The sequence below is a fragment of the Papaver somniferum genome, chromosome 5 (assembly GCF_003573695.1).
Source record: "Papaver somniferum cultivar HN1 chromosome 5, ASM357369v1, whole genome shotgun sequence".
Lineage (NCBI taxonomy): Eukaryota > Viridiplantae > Streptophyta > Magnoliopsida > Ranunculales > Papaveraceae > Papaver > Papaver somniferum.
Genome location: NC_039362.1, coordinates 74,712,049 through 74,719,050, shown reverse-complemented (window position 1 = coordinate 74,719,050; position 7,002 = coordinate 74,712,049).

Here is a 7,002-nt window from a genome sequence, read left to right as displayed (position 1 = left end):
CATTGATCTCGTCTTATCTTTTTCTTTTGTATTTATTTCCTCTTCAGGATTGTCGCACAAATATGACAAGCCTTAATACCCTTGCGAGTAAAAAGCCTCATGACATTTGCGTCTTAAGACACTTATTAGCTCCCTAATGGAGGGTGCCACCCTTATCTTCCCCCTGGTTGCCCCTTCAAGGAGGCGTACTTCTACCATGCAAGGTTAGCTCCTCCCATCCAGTCTTAACAACAACCAGTTGTTTTCGCAGCCTCTTATCCCTTTTACCTATAGGGTTTATGGTTACGAGACTGCACCCTAAATGGGGTTTTCTTCGGGCCTAGTGCAGTATAAGCCAAGACTTGTCAAGAATGGAAAGGTACGCTCCAGACTCCCCTGGCACTCTTGACTCAACCGTGTACCTCGGCGCCTTAATCAGATTCTTCACTCCTTGGGAGAGTCCTTATTACCTTAGTCTCCCAACCTAAGTCATATGCTTAAGCTGAGAATCTAAGGTTCCTCTCTCGGATGGGCTTTATTGACCCCAAATCTCCATGACTCAGGTTCCGGTGGCGGTGTAGCCTTTCCCTGAGCCATGCAACAGGTACCCCCTTATATGATGTACTTTAGGTCTTACGTTTGCCTCTTGCAAAATTGTATTCGCGAACTAGGGTGTACGCCATAAAGGTTCGCCCCTTTTTCTTTTGTCATTGTTCTCTGATTATCTTTTGTAGAATTCATTATCTCTGCGAGATTCTCGCACATCATCATATCGTATTTGCATTTCGCAATCTCAATTTTGTCATTCAATAAAATTGTATTTTTGAGAATTTTATTTATTGCGAGAGTGTCTCAACAAATTAATCATTCATACATTTCTTATTTTTATTACCTTTGTCATTCTCTGCTTCTTTGTTATTTTCTGCTACTGCTTCCTTGGTAGTGGTTTGTTCACCATTTTTTATTCTGAGCTAGCATTAGTTTCACAACATCTCTTCTTATTTTCGTTCGATTGCATCCACCATCAATCTCTCACTTCTTTGTGTCTCTTTGATTTTGTGTCGCCAACTTTCCTTCTTGTTTGCTCTTCCTTCGTAGGATTCCACCTCAGTTTCGTAACACCTCTTTCCTTCAACCCAATCTCCCTTTATGATTCCAACACCGATGGGGTGAGGGAATTCGATGCACTGATGGAAAGTTGAAGCTACACCTAGAATCCCATGTAGCCAAGGTCGACCAATTAATGCATTGTAGGGTGATTCTATGTCAACGACACAGAACAGTATTTCAGAAGATATTCCCTTCAATGGAATTCGCATAATAACCTCCCCTTTAGGCTTGTTGGCAGTACCATTAAAACCATATATCTTATATGTTGATGGTATAAGATCATCATCTCTTCCTCCCATAGTTTTATAAGTATGATAAAATAAGATGTTCACAGAGCTTCCAGTATCGATTAAAATCCTATTAATTGCCCTTGAATCTTCAGCTTCATCATCCTCATCTTCTTTCGGTTTTGGATTAATTTCTAATTTTACTACCAATGGATTATCATGTACCTCTTCACCTTCGGGGATTTCTTCTGCGGTAAAAGAAATAATCTGTTTCTGGCATTCCTCTAGTGGCGAGATTTTCGCAATATTCATAATTTCTCTTCCATCATTATCTCTTGCGAACACTCTACTCAAAACATTGTCATGAAAATCTTCAATTGTCTTGTATGAATGTACGATAGAGTGACAGAATAGATTCTTTGCTTTTGCACCAACTTCTATGAAGAATGTTTCCTTCTTTTTCATCGTGTTTACTTTGTGATGCTCTGGTGGTGGTGGCAATGGTTGAGATTGTGGGTGCCCTACCAAAAAGTGGTTTAGTTTTCCTTGATCTATCATTCTCAGAATAATTCTTTTTACATTTCTGCAATCATTTTTAGTATGTCCATGAAAATGATGATAAGAACAGAACTCATGACTTCTGTGGTTTGGAGGTGGTTCCGTTCCCATGTTCCATGGTGTTGGTATATTCTCCATAAAAATTATAGCTTCCCATATTTTCTCCACACTTGCATTTAGAGGTGGCATCTTGATTTCTTCCCATATTACCTTGTGACCTCCTTGTCCTCTATTATATTTTTGTCTTTGACCTCCATAAGTTTCTTGCGGCTGATCGAGTCTTTGAATCTTGTTATTTCCACCACGATTGTAGAAATTTCTTTCTCTTTCATACTCCTCTTGATCTCGGTTTCCCATAACCACCAGTTTATGTTGATTGTTGCCCGTCACCTTCTCTTGTTGTACTTGCGAAGTGCTCGCCACTGTGTTTATTAGTTTGGGTAATAAGCTTGCATTCGCTATTTGTGAACTGGTGTTCGCAACTGGGTATGATTCCATTTAATTTTGCCTTTCCTCTAGAGAAATATATTATTCCTGAAGTTCTCGCAATTCAGTCATTGTGATAGTATTCTTGACTCTGAAAATTTGGATATACAATAGGTTGGTTGCAAACATAGCATTGATAAATGATAAGATAAGATATCTCTCATCCACACGGCCAGCCATTTCTCTACACATAGTCCTCCATATTTTAGTTAGGTGCTTCAAACTTTCTCCAATCCTTTGTTTTAATCCAAACACGTCTTCAATACCAGGTCGCGAAGAATTGTTACTTATATATTCCCCCAGGAATGTAGTCTGCAAATGATTGAAGGATGTAATTGTATTCTTTGGTAGACCTTCGAGCCATTTTAGATCCTCCCCTGTTAAGCTGGATGCAAAATACTTGCATAATACGACATCATGATTTTCCCATTGCAACATGCACCTCACGTAGGCTTTAATGTGTTGAATTGCACAGGTTGTTCCATCAAAAATGCTGGTTAATGCGGGAAAATTGCATTTCAGAGGTATTCCTCCTAGTTGTACTTCCCTTGTAAATGGAGTTTTCGCAGCTTCTTCTATAACTTCATCTAATTGTCTTCTGCCTACTTCTCCTCTATTATTTATCATTCCCCTCATTTCTTCTAATTCTTTTAAGATTTTCTTATTTACACCTGAATTTTGATCCATTGGTCTTTTTAATTTCGCCTCCCTTCTTCTGCGTTCATGTCTTTCTTCTCTCGCGAAATTTTGCATTTCTTCTTCATCATTGTCATCTCATCTTCTTCTGCGATTCTCTTCCTCATCTCTATCTTGAATTCACATATGATGATGTCTCTCATTTTACCCTCCATGATTTTGTTCATTTCTTATCAATTTCATTCGCTGTCTTTCAGCCATCCTCTGTACTCTATCGTACTCTTCCTTAATATTACCGTTATTCCGGTTTTGTGTACGCCTTCTTTCTCGATTTTCGTGATTGTTCTAGCGAATTGTCTCCTGAAGCTCTTGTTCTTCCATTTCCGCTCTCATTCTTTCACGTTCGCAAATTAAACGTGCTTGTTCAACATAATGTCTTTCAATTTCTTCTTCAATCTTTTGTTGATTTCTTTGAGCTTCTCTCTCATGTAAAATTCTCCTTCCTTCCTCTCGATTCCCTTCGCCATCTTGATTATTTCTTCCCTGACGTTGTCCATTCTCTTGATTTCTACCATTTTTTCTATCATCAAAAGTTTCATTTTTTGAACGTAACGATCATCAGTCATTTCTCTATCTTCGCGATGTTCTTCATTAGGATTTGATATTTCTTCTCGAATATTATTTCCAGCATTAATTGTGGGTGAGTTTCACCTCATCTCTCTTCTAGTCGATCTTGAATATGATTTTGTAGCACTTCTCGATCTTCTACTCTGTAGTCTCATATTTTCCATCCTCAATTCGTGATTTTGCCTTGTTAGATTTGCATGTTCTTCTGCCTCAGCTCTTCTTTCTTCATGTATTCTTCGTCTCAACGTTTCTAACGCTCCAATTTCCTCATCTCCATGAATTATTCCTTCATCTTCTTTTTGATTTCTCTCTACATGTCTATTATTTCTGGTTTGCTGCTCTTCATCTACTTCTTCTGCTGAATTTGATTGCCAAGTGTGTATACTCACCCTATCATAATCTGTATTCCTTCCTTGTACTGGTGTTTGTTGAATTGGTGGTTGAATTTGATTTTCTCCATTATTTCTCATTCTAGTAGATTCTCCCATTTCACTTGTTTCCCTTTCAGCAAGTCTCCTGCTTCTTCTAACAATAGTTGGTTGTTCTGATGTGTTTCTTCTCCTAGCCATATCTTCAATATTAATGAATTTCAAGAGATTATGTAAAATTCTAAACCAATCACTCCAAATTTTCAAAAATCTCAATATTAATCTTCAATTTTTTCTAGAATAATTTTCAATCTTCAATCTCTCCCTGTTTCTAGCGCCATTATGTAGTTGAAGGAAATCCTACACTACACCCCTCACAAGATTTCATTAACATTCCACTCATTTTAGATTAACAATCTTAATTTTATTGATGAATCTTTGAACAATCTTACAAGAAAAGATAAAGGAATCAAGAATAACCACTGCTCTAGATTTTCTCTCTCTTATTTACTTGCTTCTCACTTAGAAAAGATCCCCCCTTTCCTTTACAACTGAGCGGCTATTTATAGGGAACTACATAGTGGATGACAGCTAATCCGTTCTTTATTTTCGGATATGATTTGCGACATTCTCGCATCCTTAAAAATGTTAATCTAGCAAACTCTCTAATTTTCGCAGGACCATCACATTTTTCTCATGATTTAGCTGACGTCGTTTATTATTTCGTTTCTGAAGTTGTTCTGTGACACTGCTGTGTTGTGTTGTTAATAATTTCGCTGAGGCATTATTGCGCGAGATTCTGATCCTACAAGTAATGCAGCTATGAACTTATATACTCACTAGGCTCTATACTAGTGAACAATTCATCTAGGAGCTTGAGTTTCAATATAATATGAAGAGAGACACAGACACTCATCAGATTTTGATATATTCTCCAAATTCCCTGCGGAATATAGACATATCAATGTCTACTACATCTGATGCCGGGTCAGGTAGATAGAATTTTACAGTTTTCGCTCTATACTAAAAATCACCATCAACAACTACATTCAATAAATTTGAACACAAGTGGTCTATCACTAAGTAAGAAATATAATAAAATTGTCTTAGAAAGCTATCAAAAAAACAGAAAAAAAAAATTATATGCTGAGATACTAAAAAAAAAAGGTTTTCATTGCATAAGTAGGAGGACGACTAACTTAAAAACAAGATATTAGGCAAAATGTGGGATGTGGTGACAATTAGGAATTTTATACCATGATGATTTTAGAAAAGTGTCACGATACATTGTTGGTCAGGTACAGGTGACAGTTCTCGGAGAGAATCGTCAGCAATTGTCATCAAGAATCAAGACGGCTGTTACAACCGTCACAATTACTACTTACTGTGACGATGACTGAGATAATCTGTTACCAAGGACGTACCATACAGTGACAAACTGTCATGTATACTTATTAATATGATGATTAGGTAATAAAGAAGACACAATTGGGGGATACCTTCACAAATTGGGGGATACTCAAAGTTAAATGGGTTGTATTCTGGTTAAGAGGTCCTCTTTTTTAGGTGTGAAATAACCATATTATCCTTACCCTAATAAAAATTAAAAAGAAAAGCTAAAAACCTTTTTTTTATAGTATCCCACCTTCACTTTTCTTCTCCATCAAAAAAATCACAAAAATCATGATGAATGATTTTTTATTTAGGTTATCAAAAAAATCATTTTGAGTAGCGATGCAAATTATGATAATCAAAATGATTTGAATGAAAACCATCTAGGTTATCAAAAAAAGTCAAAATTTTATTTAAATAAAAAAAATCGAATTTGAATCTCAGTAGCAGGTTAACAGTCGGTATTGTTTTGTCGGATGAATACAGTACCAAAAGTTCAGTCGGTATTGTTTTGTCGGATAAATACGGTACCGAAAGTTCAGTCGGTATTGTTTTTCGGATGAATACAATACCAAAAGTTCACTCGGTATTGTTTTGTCGGATGAATACAATACCGACTGTGACTCTAGTGTTTGAGTTTGGATTTGGTTTGGGTTTTTTCATAGATGAAAGTTTGATTGTCTACAAAATGTTGCAATTAGGAGTTATTAAAATCAATATAAGCATCTTCTCATATCACACAAATATTCCAAAGTCCTTTTTTTCATCTATTCAAAATATATTATTGAAGTATCCCCAAAACACACTTGGATAAGGGGTACTTCAATTACTTCATAATTTTTTTTTAGTATCCCCCAATTCGTGGAGGTATCCCCCAATTATGCCTTTATTTGAGCACTGCTCGGTCGAACTCGCAAGCGTTAATATCTCAAGCTTGTTTGTTAATGTTAGTGATCAAAACTATAAGTCTTGATTTCTATTCTACTTATAGATGTCTCGGACTAGGATAGATTGTGTAGTTGAGCATTAGAGTTCACGGCGTTCATTAGTTGAAGACGAAGATAAAAAAGCAGAGGTCGAACAACCTCACCCAATATTTCGATTAGCAATCTGTATAGACTAACTCCAATATATTTCTAGGGAATCAACTAGACAATCTGACTCAATCTAGATAAAAGTATATCAAAGACTTAATATCTCAATCTTTCGATTTGATCTTTACTCAAGCAAATGGAAATCTGCGAGTCTTTATCAAATACTAGAGAGATAAACTTGGATGGCACCAAAGACCAATATCCAAGTGTCAATCAATTTAAATCAACAACCAAAGGTCGGATATTCTAATTGATTGATCTTAATGTACAACCTGTGATATTTCAATTATATAACAAAATATTATGCGGTATAGAAATAACACAGACACCAGAAATTTTGTTAACGAGGAAACCGCAAATGCAGAAAAACCCCGGAACCTAGTCCAGATTCAACACCACACTGTATTAAACCGCTACAGACACTAGCCTACTGCAAACTAACTTCGGTCTGGACTATAGTTGAACCCTAATCAATATCACACTGATTCAAGGTACAGTTGCGCTCCTTACGTCTCTGATCCCAGC